The sequence below is a fragment of the Pan troglodytes genome, chromosome 4, assembly GCF_028858775.2.
Source record: "Pan troglodytes isolate AG18354 chromosome 4, NHGRI_mPanTro3-v2.0_pri, whole genome shotgun sequence".
NCBI lineage: Eukaryota > Metazoa > Chordata > Mammalia > Primates > Hominidae > Pan > Pan troglodytes.
Window position 1 is genome coordinate 131,170,402 of NC_072402.2, and position 13,311 is coordinate 131,183,712.

At 46.5% G+C, this 13,311-nt stretch overlaps 1 protein-coding gene and 1 non-coding gene across 2 annotated transcripts in view; both read right to left on the reverse strand.

Moving 5' to 3' along the window:
• Positions 1 to 13,311, reverse strand: part of FSTL4 (follistatin like 4) — a 412,420-nt gene that overhangs the window by 223,312 nt on the left and 175,797 nt on the right. The gene's annotated exons all lie outside the window — the stretch shown is intronic.
• Positions 10,022 to 10,131, reverse strand: MIR1289-2 (microRNA mir-1289-2). Its single transcript, NR_035640.3, is given in 1 exon segment — positions 10,022 to 10,131. It is a non-coding gene; the product is annotated as a microRNA mir-1289-2 (primary transcript).

Sequence of the window (13,311 nt, forward strand, 5' to 3'; positions counted from 1 at the left end):
GGAATAAAAGACACATTATTTTCAGGGGAACAATAAGAATGAGGTTTCAGCTAGGTGTGGTGGCTCACACCTGTAATCCCAGCACTTTGGGAGGCTGAGGCAGGTGGATCACTTGAGGTCAGGAGTTTGAGACCAGCTGGGCCAACAAGGTGAAACCCCCATCTCTATTAAAAATACAAAAATTAGCCAGGCGTGGTGGTGCACAACTGTAATCCCAGCTACTAGGGTGGCTGAGGCAGAAGAATCTCTTGAACCCGGGAGGCGGAGGTTGCAGTGAGCTGAGATTGCGCCACTGCACTCCAGCCTGGGTGACAGAGTAAGACTCCATCTTAAAAAAAAAAAAAAGAAAAAGAAAAAGAGGTTTCACTTATGATCATAAACAACGGGAGTCAGTAGACAGTGAACTAACTTTCCACCTCAAGAATAAAGAAAAAGGAAAGAGTGTACCAAAAGGAAGCACAAACAACAAAAGTAAGGAAAAGACATCACGAAACTAGAAAATGAGTAATAGAGAAAAATCAGCAAAGCTAAAATGTGGTTCTTTAAAAAAATTATGAATGTATAAATTCTTAGCAAGTCTGATCAAGGAGAAAAAAGATGGATATTATAAATTACTGATATCAGGAGTGAAAGAAAGAGTATTTCTATAGATATTACAGACATTAGAAATTATTAGGTGATATTAGAAATTTTACACCAATAATTTGACAAATTAGATAAAATGAAAAATTCTGTAAAAAGCATAATTCATGAAACAGGTCAATATGCTCACGGATTAGAAGACTCAATATATCTAAGATGTGGATTCTTCCTAAATTTACCTACAGATTTGACACAATTTCATTCATAATACCACCAGACTTCTTGAAAAAAATCGACAAGCTATTCTAAAAATTATATGGAAATGGTTATAGAAATAAGGAAATAAACTTTATATAGAATATGCAAAACAATCTTGAAAAAGAACAAGTTTGGAGAACAAATGCTACCTTAGCTCATGAATTACTATACAGCTACAAAAAATAAGACCATGTGGTACTTGAATAAGGAGAGCGACTGAGAGGCCGGAAATAGCATTATACTATACAGTCATTTGACTTTTAAGGACACACCTTCATTGAAGTATAATTGACAATTAACTACACCTATATACAGCATACAATTTGAAAGGTTTCGACATATATGTACACCCATGAAACCATATCACAACCAAGACAACAAACACATCACCCAAGATTCCTCATGCCGCTTTGTAACCCTCCCTTTGCCCCTCCCTGTCCCTCCAACCCAAGTCTGATGGGGCTTTTGTCATCAGACATTAGTTTGGATTTCCTATAATTTTATATAAATGGGATCACGTAGTAGATGCTCTTGTTTTGTGTGGCTTGTTTTACTCAGCATAATTATGTTGAGATTCATTCATGTTATAGAATACATCGATAGGTTTTAGCTTCATTAAAGTTTGCCATGTGTCAATATTTCATTCCTTTTTTTATTTTTTATTTTTATTTTTTGAGATGGAGTCTCACTCTGTTACCAGGCTGGAGTGCAGTGGCGCAATCTTGGCTCACTGCAACCTCCCAGTTTAAGTGATTCTCCTGCCTCAGCCTCCCGAGTAGCTGGGACTACAGGCACGTGCCACCATGCCCAGCTAATTTTTGTATTTTTAGTAGAGACGGGGTTTCACCACATTGGCCAGGATGGTCTCAATATCTTGACCTCATGATCCGCCTGCCTCGGCCTCCCAAAATGCTGGGACTACAGGCGTGAGCCACCATACCCAGCCAGTTCATTCCTTTTTATTGCTGAGTAGCATTCTACTATATGGATATACCACAGTTTGTCTATTCATTCAACTGTTAATGGACATTTGGGTTGATTCTAATATTTTACAATTTCGAATAAGGCTGCTATGAACATCTATGTACAAGTATTTTTATGGACATATGCTTTAATTTCTTTTGGGTAAGTAGGTAAGAGTAGAATGGCTGGATCATACGGTAGATGTAGGTTTACTTTTTAAAGAAACTGCCAAACCATCTTCCAAAGTGGTTGTACCATTTTACATTCCCATCAGCAGATTATGAATGTTCTGGTTCCCCCAGATCCTTGCCAACACTGGCTATGGTCAGTCTGTTAACTTTTAACCTGTTTAAATTTAGTGGCATATTACTAAATGCGTAGTGGTATATCACTGTGATTTCAATCTGTATTTCCTAATGACTGGTGATCTTGAACATCTTTTTATGTGCTTATTTGCCACTCATAGGTATATATCCAAGAGAAATGAAAGACTATGCTCACAAAAGGACACATACAAAAATATTTATAGAAGTTTTATTCATAGTAGTTCCCAAATGGAAACGAACCTAATGTACATTAACAGGAACCACAAAACAAACTGTGATATAGTCATACAATAAAATACTACTTAGCAATAACAGGAACGAGCAATGGATTTTCCCAGCGACACGGATAAAACTCAGTGTTATATTGAGTCTGAGTCAAAGAAGCCACAAAGTTTCCTTACTGTATGGTTCCACTTACATAAAATTCAAAAATAGCTAAAACTAATCTATGATGCTAGAAATCAGAACAGTGCTTGCCTCTGTGAATGGGAGGGTTGACTAGAAAGATCATTTTCTAGGTTGATAGCAATGTTTTATATCTTGATTGAGTGATGGTGTATACATTTGCTGAATATCATTGACAAAAATCTATGCATTTAATTGAATGTAAATTATACCTCAATTTTAAAATAATTCATATTCAGGTTTTACTTTTTGTTCAAACCACACTTGTGATTAAATAATCTCAAGTGGAAATTTAAGAAATCTTTTATTCCTCCCAAATCTTAACAAGCAATCCAGGGCTTCACACCTGTGCAGGCTGGCTGGCAGGGGCTCTGACCCACTCTAGGCTCTGAAGATGAAGGGGGCTCTCAGGCAGGGACTGCTGTGCAAATTCCCTGACCTCAAATGATGGTGCCACCATAGCAGCAGGAGCAAGAAGACAACAGGGACCTGGTGTGGTCTGGAGCTGCTCAAACTGCAGAGATGCTTCTAACACAGGAGAGGGTCACAGACCCATGCTGGTGGGCCCTCTGTTCGTGGCTGCAGCCAGGGCTGGCCCACGGGTGCATGGCTGTAGAGTAATACAGAGTCCCACATTCAGAAGGGCCTTGAGCTTGGGGCTTACTGCTGGGGTTCTTGTCTTGAAATGCTTGCTGATCCTCTTTGACTTTGTGTTCTATATGAGAAGGGTGACGGGACAGTGGAGAATGTGCCAGGGCTTGCAGCCTCGGCTCATGTGTGGCCCTGACTCTCACCTCCTCCTCAGCATCCCAGGATGGCTCTCTGCTGCCTGCTTCTCACCCCTATCCGCTGGGTGGCATCCCCCACTCACCCCTGCTGCTGCCTTCAACCTTGAACAGTGACCTGGTCACACTGGGGGAGGGAATATTCTGCCATTGCCCTCCACCCCTGGCAGGGGCCTGGGTGTGGGTATGGGTGAGGCAATGGTTGGGCCCACACCACCAGGCATCTCATGGCGGGGCAAGGGTATGGCTGTCGCTGCCCAGGCTGATAGCACCATGGTGCATACAGTGGGCCTCTTGTTCACCTTCAAGTCAGGTTTTGAACACATCCTGGTACAGGGGTTGCAAGCTGTTGGACGTTGTCTGTCTGTAGAGGGTTGGGCAGTGGGCCCAAAGGAAACCCCTAGCTGAGGCTCTACATTTGCCTTCTGCAGTGGGTCCTACAAATTATGTGGCCAGTTCTGGCTACAGCCACTGTCGGGGGACTCCCCTGCCTGCTGTCTGTATACTTTCCCTTGCATGATCCCAGGCCCGACAGCTAAGCATATGGGATAAGAGTTTCCCCATTCGCTGAGCTCTTTGCTTGCCCTTGTGGTGTGCATTCCACGGGGTGGCCATTGCCCTAACGGTGGGTAACACTGGCAAGCTGGTCCAGGAGGGGGAGCCATTTCCAACGCCTTATGTGCCGTCTTCAGAAATGATCTCTAAGTGCTGCTCTTGGGAGGATAACAAGTGAGCCCATCCCGCCACCTTGAATGACAGCCCATAGGACACAAAGATTGGCAGCAATCTGCTTTGGGTGGGCATCATGCTCACTCATTCATTCATTCATTCAGATACCTATTGAGTGTGTGCCAGGCCATATTCTAAGTGCTAGAGATATAGCAGTGAACAAAACATACAAAAATCCCTGCCTTTATGGAGCTTATATTTGAGTGGAGGAGACAGGCGGGAAGTGATAAGTACCATGAAGAAAAAGAAAACTAAAAAAGGAGATGAGGAGTGAAGGGACAAGGGATATTTAGATAAGGTGGTCAGGGAGGGCTTCTTGGAGGAGGCAGCCTTTCAGCATGGAGTGAGGGAACAAGCTGAAGAGGATCAGAGTCCAGAACGAGTGCCAAGTCCCTCGGGTGGGAGTGAATTTGATGTTTTCAAGGAAGAGCAAGAAGGATGATTGCGATGAAGGAGAGAAGAAGGACGTGGGTGAAGATGGGGTTAGAGGCGAGTTGGGGACAGAGCAGCAGGGCTGGGTGGGGAGCTCTGGCTGTGTCCTAAGTGTAGTAACAAGCCACTGGTGGATTTTAAGCAGGAGAGTGGTACAATATGATCTATGTTCTTACAAATGCATGCTGGCTGCTGGGTGGAGGATTGACAGAAATGTGGCAAAAGGAGAAGCAGGGAGGCAGCCTAGGTCTGAGCAAGAGAGCCGAGCCTGGACTGGGGGGCACTGAGGAAGAGCGGAGGGCTTGGTGAGACAGTGGAGGGTAGTGTGAGTGAAGGAGGCGGGGTAAGAAGGACTGTGTAGGTTTGCAGCTGAACAATGAGGAGGATGCTGTTCACCATTTACTAAAAGGGGGAAAATGTGTCAAGACCAGGTTTGGAAGGAAAAAAAAAAATCAAAGAATTTGTTCTAACTACTTTAAGAATGGGATGGCTATTACGTGTCTAAGTGGGGAAAATCAAGGGGTAGTTGCCCATGTGAACCTGGAGCTCAGGAGGGAGGTGTCCCTGGAGATGCAGAAATGGAAGATTTTAAAGTCATGGGACTAGAAGACATCACCTAGGGAATGAGAGTAAATAGAAAACAGCGTCATCCTACACAAATTACTCTTAGACAATTATCGAGCATGGTAATTTGTGAAATTTAACAATTCTATCTCTACATTAGGAAAGGTGTGTTTGACTTGAAAATATGTGTTTAATTGGGTCATTCAGATCACTTCAAAACTCTTGCCACGTTTATTTCATTTTTCCTTTATGGCTGCAAGTTGTAATGTCTTAGAAACAACACCCAAGACCCTCTGGGCTGAAGTGATTGTTCTGATGAATGAGGCTTTCTGTCTTCTGAGAGAATGAGGCTAAATGAACAAGAAACAGGTCAGTGCTGTGCAGGCTCTGAACGGCCGAGCTCTAGGTTTGAAGTTTCATTTGTACAGTTGCTGTCTGGGGGAAATGGAAAGAAAAAGAAAAGATCCCCTGGTATTTCTGTCACAACAGGTTGGAGCTGGCCCGCTGGCTTTGTTCTTGGACTGCACGAATGAATGGGCGGCTTGTTTCCTGGCCCCTTTTGACTGCTCTGCACTGCTCACCTGGATGAGGCGCAGTCCTGAACTGGGGTCCTGGGACATTTCCAGCATTCGTTGACATCAGCAGAAACTTCAGTCCTAAATGCATCCAGGCGGTACCTCATGCTGTCCTGTCTGCCAGCTAGGAGCTGGAGAAGGCCCATCCTCCCTCTGCCTTGCTCTCTTGGGTCCTTCCTGCCCTCCTTCCAAGAGCCTTTCACAGCACTGTCTGTGGAAGAGGCCCTCAGCCTCCTTCCTGGAACCTCAGCGGGCAGGGCTGCCCAATTCTGCTGCTATGTGAGGAGTTAGCCCCTGCTACAGGAGTGACGGAGTGCATGGGGTGACAGTAGTAAAGGCAAAGGTGGCTGTGGTCATCGAGGGGTGGTGGGGATGATGGCGGTGAGGCGGTGGTGATGGCTAATGGTGGTGGAGGCAATGGTAGTGGTGACGGCCAGGATGGTGGTGGTTGATGGCAGTAAGGATGGCGATCGGGGTGGTGACGATAGACGTGGTTAGAAACAGCTCATTTTCTTCCCCTCTGAGAATGAGTACAGACAAATGACTCATGACTGAGGCCACGGGACTGCTCTCTGCACAGAGCAGGAAGAAGACATACATAACTGAGTATAACTTTGTCACAACGGAGTACTCGGTGTGTGCACAAGACTGGGTGTGCACGTGCCAGGACAAGTCCCTCGGCGCACACAGCGCACGTGAGCTGGAGCCCAGCATGGAGCTGAGGAACAGCGCTGGGGTCCCGGCGGTTCACCAGCTTACCACCAGGTGTCGCTGTGTGCACGAGGGCAAAGGGCACCCGCAGACCAGGAGGGCCGAGCCGGGCTCTGCAGAATCGGACTGGCTCCCTGTGGGGAGACCACATTCTGTCTGACGCCAGCAGAAGGAGTGCCTGTCCCCAAGATTTCAGGGGACACCTCAGACCCGAGTCATGCAGCAGCTCCGAGGCAGGTGGTGCCCCTGAACTTTCTAGCCGTTCAAAGTTAGTGCACATCCAAGCATTTGCTGAGTGATTCTGCTGCGTGGGTAACCAGCCAGACCCGTGAACAGTGCAGGAGGCCAGTTCGGAAGTTATCATGAGATGATCACCCAGCGTGATGGAAGCATCTCCTGGGACCGGCTGACAATTTGGGAAGTTTACAGAGCACTTGAGAGAGACACAACCCGAGGGGACTGTTTTGGAGATGGGAGATAAAAGGAGATGATATTTGTATTCAATACCTTAGAGACAGGAAATGACATGTTTTGTGAGCTTTGCATTTCCGAGCAGTCTCTCAGATGATGGTCTTTAGAATGTCCAGGGGCACCTGGGTTCTCTACAACTTCCCTGGTTGTGCTGTCCCACGGCGTCTCCGGGTTGGTGACACTCAAGCACTACAGGAATACATGATGGTGTCCTCTGAGAGGCACTATGGCACATCTCAGGCCAAGGGAAGGCTGGTCTGGACAGGGAAGCTGGCAGTGACCATGTGGTCACTAGGGAGCATTCCCATAGCTGGGCTCACTTCTAAATACCACGTAAAGGAGAGAGTACTGGCTTTGGAGTCTGAGAGAGTACTGGCTTTGGAGTCTAACGATCTTGAGATCTTGAGTCTAATTCTCCCATCTGGAAAATGGGAGAATAAGCCTTTCCCTGAAGCCCGTAGAGAGAAGCACATGCCATAGTGAAATGTAAGGCACTTAGCATGGTTCCTGGTGCACAGTGGGTGCAGAAAATGCTAGGCCTTTCTTCCCTTCCCATCAAATAGATAACCTAATCAAAAGAAAATCTGTAAAAACAAAACAAAAGATATAGCAACATTTCTTATGCGCATCAGACTGGGTCTAACTATTAGACTGTGGATTAATCTATTTCAAGTGAGTATTGATAGAAAAGATCTACGGGCTCACATGTATTGCACATTTATTATGTTCCAGACACTATAAGGACTTGACGTAGATTTTGTTACAGATTTTTGACAACACTTTATTATAAAGTTTTTAGTTTGTAAATCTTTTTAACATTAAGATTTCTTCAAAGTGACCTAAAAAAAAAGGTACCTTAGCTAAGTCCGAGGTTTGTCTTAAGAGCTGCTCTCAAGCTGTTTGAATGGCCTGTCCCAGCCTGGTCTTGTCTCCCAGCAGGAGACCCAGAGCAAGTCAGCCAGAGGCTGGCAGAGATAAGGCCATCCCCAGGTGGCAAAGCTGTTAACCGCGCATCGCCAAACCCTCCAGGCCTGAGGTTTAACAATGCCCCACAGCAGGAGTTGTGCTGAGATATTAAGAAAGAGACAAAAGGGAAAGCTATGTCGAATGTGAGTTCAAATTGTTCAACAGAAAACCTGGAAAAGTAATTAGCAGACTCTTGTGAGGAAAGAATTAATGCCCAACTGACCTCCCAAGACTCTGTAATATCTGAATTTCCACTGTTGGATATTCATTTCTTTGAATAGCCCTTCTGGGTTCCTCTCTGAAACTCTACATTTGAACTTTAAAGTTAAAGCATTAATTAATTAATTCACTCATTGAATAATTCTGTGTTCCTACTGTGGGTGAGATGCTAGGTCCTGGGACACAGCAGAGAATAAGGGAGATATGGATCCTGCCCTCAAAGCTTATGATCCAGTTTCTGGCTGTCAAGTGTAGCCGTGTGGTTTGTCCACTGCACGATAAGCCAAGTGGCGGAAGAAATCCAGAAGCTGGTTGGGTCCAAAGGGAGAACAGGGACATAGGATAAAGAGCCTGCATTTGAAGTTAGGGTGAGGAGAAGGGAAGCAGGAATGACGTGGGGGGCTCTAGTCTTCCTGTCTAAGTGCTGAGGACCCCCCCTGAGCAAGACCCTTCTCTCTTGGCCTTGGTCTTCTCTTCTTCCACATATGGGGAGCTGGAAGTGGACCAGTCTTGACTTCCTCTGTAGCTTTCACCTTCCTCATTGCCCCAACATCCCTGAGAGTGTGCCTTTGATCTCAAAAGAAGTCATCTTTCCCAGTTAGGAATTTTTAAAGCACAGAGTGTGCTAGCAGAAGACAGAGTGTTGTCCTTCAAGCCTGACCAAAGGAAAGTCTTTGCCATGAAGGGAGGACACAGGGAGCAAAGGATACCGGGAGTCTGGGGATGTGAGAGGGGGAGACCTGCCTCCGTGGCTCTCCTGGGCTGTGCTGACCCGCAGGACCAGTGGCTTGGGTCTCCTGCATAATGAGCCCATGTCACTTCATGGGGATTCTGGGCAGATGAACAGCGCTGCCCTGCCCCCTCTGCACTCCCTAATTGGAGAATGTCATGAAGTTGGTCTCCAGACAGAGATCATTAGGAAGAGACTAACAATTCTGATCACTCATAACGGAGCTCTCATGGCCAATTAGCAGCAGAGGAAACTGAACTGTACCATGGGTTGGGGAATGATCAATGCCGGCATTGTGCATTCTGGCAGGGTGGATCACCGGGTGGCTGGGGAGTGGAGGCAAAAGTAGTAGAAGTGGTGGCAATGGGGGCTATGGAGGAGCAATCTCTGGCTGGAGGCACAAGCCTCAGTCCTGTTATTTCCCAGGGAGACAGTCAGCCAGTTCTGCTTTAATAATGCACTGATAGAAGCTCCAGTTCCCTTCTTTAGTTTAGCAAACACCACTGCTACTGCAATCCAGAACCCAAACCAGGCTAAAATGTTTCCTTTTTCCGAAAGTCAGTACAAGTTCTGGGAGGAGTAAGCTGAGATTTCAGGTTCTAAAACAACCTAAATCTCAGCATGTCTTATGTTCTCAGTGTTCCGTCTCTCAAATGCCCAACGGCCCAGAGGAATTTTGGTTTATCAAACCTTGAAATACCCCAACATTCCTCACAGTACTCTTCCATCCTATGAACTAGCTCACACTGCCCCCCAAGACTACCCCAGCAATGTCACCACTGGAGAACACACAGGCTCTGGAGTCAGGCAGCCCTGGGTTACAATCTCACTTCAGCTGTGATCAGCTGTGTGACCTTGGACCAGCCACATAACCTCTCTGGGCCTCAGTTTCCACACCTATAGCGCATGGATAACAACTACTATCTTCCCCAAGGACGAGAGACGGCTCATGTGCAATGCCCAGCACAGTGTGGGCCACTAGAAGGTGCTCAGTAACTGGAAGGGTGCCTTGTTTTATCAGCTCCCACAGCTGAGCCCTGTTCTCAAGGAATGAACCCAGGGGCCTGAGAGGATGTAGCCCCTTTTGGCAGTAGAGATATAAGAGTCCACTTCCGAGGCTTGCCTTTCTCAATTTGCAGGGCTAACTGCCTTCTCCAGACCTCCCAAGCCCAGGAAACTGTTGGTAAGTGAAAGGGTGAGTGAGTGTGTGTTGCGGGGGTGGGAGTTCTACACAACACAGGCGGCTCTCCTCATGAGTGCTTCCAGCAATTAGTGCACACAGTGGCAGGGGGAAGGGCGGGAATGGCGGGGGCGACAGGGGTAAAAATGCAGATTCCTGGACTCCACACCCAGTGACTCTGTTCAGTAGTTCTGAGGCAGGGTCTAGGAATGTGCCTTTTTAACTAGGACCGTGGCTGAGTTAGGTTACAAAGCTGTGGTCTTAGATCACATGTTGAGAAGCCCTACAGGGTTCCAACTTCTGCCATCAGGACAGACAAGGCTTTGGTTTACATCCTTCTCAGAGGTTTCATCTGGCCATGTGGCTCCAGAGAAGTGTGAGGGTTTGGGTTTCTCTGTGGAGGTGCACACAGGACCTTTGCTGTCTATGGTTGCGCCTTCTGGAAACGTTGGGCAGGCACAAGGGGTGAGAGATGGAGCTGGGGAGGCAGCTATTTCAAGAACTCTTATGAAGTCCCTAATGGGAGAAAAATCACACTCTATACCCAGATATCAACTTCTGTGAGTTGGGAGGTCACAAGTAATGTGTGAATAACAATACCTCAGGTGTGCTGAGTTGGAAATGAGTTGCTTTTATGATAATGAATTTCAAGTGGATTTAAATTTATCCCTGTAATAATATCATTGCCATACACTTACACGATGAAAAACTGTGTGTGTATAAAAGGGATTGCAGCCAATGTGTGGAACTGGGCAGGACTCTTGATCTATTGTACCTGGGTATGCCAGACAGATGACGTAATCTGTCATACGCATCATGGCAGAAGGAGGGCCTGCTGCACCATCTGGGCTGTGATCTCTGACTCTCTGGCTTGCCCTAGCTGCCCTAAGCTGGTGCCTTACTAAGCTCACCTTGCTGTCACCTCCAACTGGACCATGGGTAGGGGCTGCCCAGGGCCTTGCTTGACATGCTTGTGGAGGGTACCCTGTCCAGAGCCAACAGGACACGAACAACAGAAGGGTCAGGTCCATTCTGGGTTCCAGCTATCCACTGTGAGGCATCTGCTAAGGACATCCTGGGCATGAGACCTGTGTGAACTGGCACCTGTGCTGTTCTCAGCATGGCAGCAGCTGCAGAGACCGAGGCCCTGAGCACCAAGTGGTCACACAGCACAAGTGACTGCCCAGGTGCAGAGGTGCTGCATATAGGGGCTACTGTCCTCACTCTCTGCAGAAGCAACCTCGACTCCAGATATTGAGGGCTCTCTCATCCTGGATGCTCCTTGCTCTATGGCCACTAAACTTAACATGACTCTTCCAAAGGGTTTTTCTGTTAATTGTCAATGCCAGCACAGGGCTGGCATGTAGTGGGCATGCAATGCTTCATTGTTAAGAGTAAGCTACGACACACAGAGGCACCATTTCCGTTATGGTGTGAAATGCAAATGTCATCATCCTAAGCAGCTTCCCCAAGTCTCAGTTGTAGTTTCCAGAAATAAGTGACTGCTTTCTTATCCACATGCAGGAACTTCAGTTATTTCTTCCTGGCCCTAGTGGTGGGATCCTAAGGATAGCATAAATCAGGGGAAGAAACCCAACACTAAAGTTTCCATAGAGCATTACCCTGTGAAAGCCTCTTCTCCGGAGGGCCCTAACCTGGGTCCCGGATGTGGTTAAACTGATTTGCCCCTCGTTGGCTCACATCAGCAGATATCTGCTCGTAGGACGCCCACAGCCCATGGAATCATGAATGCCGAGGAGCTGCCCCCTTCATCTTTAACTCAAACGAGCCTGAGGATGACGATGGCAATGGCACTGATGTGGGCTGAGCTCTTACCACATGCCACGTTCTGCGCAAAGTGCCCTCTGGAAATGATCATCTCCACGACAATCTCACAAGGGAGGTAGAAATAATACAACCTATTTCCATTTTCTAGGTGGGAACACAGGCTGAATGAGGATTCTACCCCAGGACTGCCTGGTACCAGGTCTATGCTCATGACTCCCCCACCCCAGGGATGAAGGGAAGAAACCGCACAAGCTGGAACAACAGTCAAGCCAAGAGAAGATATCAGGAATGGGGGCTGACTTTAAGCTCACTCTCCCTCCAGAACCTGCCTTCTCCAAAAGTAGGCCTGTCCTCTTGATTGTGAATCTCCAGGCTCCTAAAGACTTATCAGGTCATTTGGATTCCCTGTACTATGGGTTTCTGGACTCTTGGATGCACCGTACTATGGGTTGCTGGACTCCCTGGGTTGTCTACAAGAAGAACAGAGCACAGTAAGTTTAGGAATCCATTCCCCGTGAGGCATCCACCCTCAGCATGAGGCCACCATCCCTCAGTGACCTCCCAGAACCCATCAGCTCACTCCACCTCAAGATGTAACTCAATTAGAGGATAAAGTCCCTTCTCTCCTATTTCAGGTTAATTGGGTCTGTGCCAGAGTTCACATATTCTTGTTTTCGCATCTCTATTGATTAATGGGCAAATCATTGGTAATAGACACACACTGCATACTATGAGTATTTGAGACGTGAGCTGTAAATAAATGCTCATAATTACTACTTGAGAAAGACTGGACAGCCGTAAGATATACAAAGCACTTGGAAAATGTGAGGTGCAATTTTTCCTTGTCCAAGCAATTTTCAAACTCTAGATAGAAAGCTGCTTGGGTGTGGAATGTAAGTTGAAAGTGAGACTTTCACACTAGGGGCAAACTTTGCAACAGAGGAAACAATTGTAGAAAAACCAATTTAGTTAATTGTCTTTGTTTCACCTGCTGTTCATGTGTACCTGGAGCTTGCTGCTCTCCTGAAGCCTAGTCTTGCTCCAGTTTGAGTGGCCCTGTGGGGTAGGTCTTGCTGCTTCTGCATGTATTTCCACATGTCTCAGAGGTTAGGGTTAATGAAAAAGTGGTATTTGCAAAGGGTTTGAGGAGTGGCTCTAGGACAGTGATGTTTGTTGCCATGGAAATGAATACAGTCTCCAATTCATCACTATCATCTCAGCAGGAATTGGGAGAGGAATAGCCAAGCCAGAGACCTTACAAGTTTGGTCACAGATGCACCCATGAACTAGCAAGAGAAGTGGAGGAAAAACTGTTCAGGCATGCCTCGGCACCACCTGTGTCTTTTTAGCCAAATTAATACCAAAATCTTACTCCACAGAACAAAAGGGTAAAATATGACTTTCCAAAATAACAGATTGGCTTGCTCTTCCCTCCCTCTTTCCCTTCCTCAAATTCCTGATGTACCTTTCAACATGATTCCACTGGTGGAATTAGACACAAAACATTGGTGATATTCACTGTTTTTTGAAGAATGCACCCATAACTGGATATTGAGATGCTTAGCTGGCTGTGCTTAACTCTAACTTGGCAAAACTATACAGGAGGGTCAGCAGAGTCTTCAGTAAA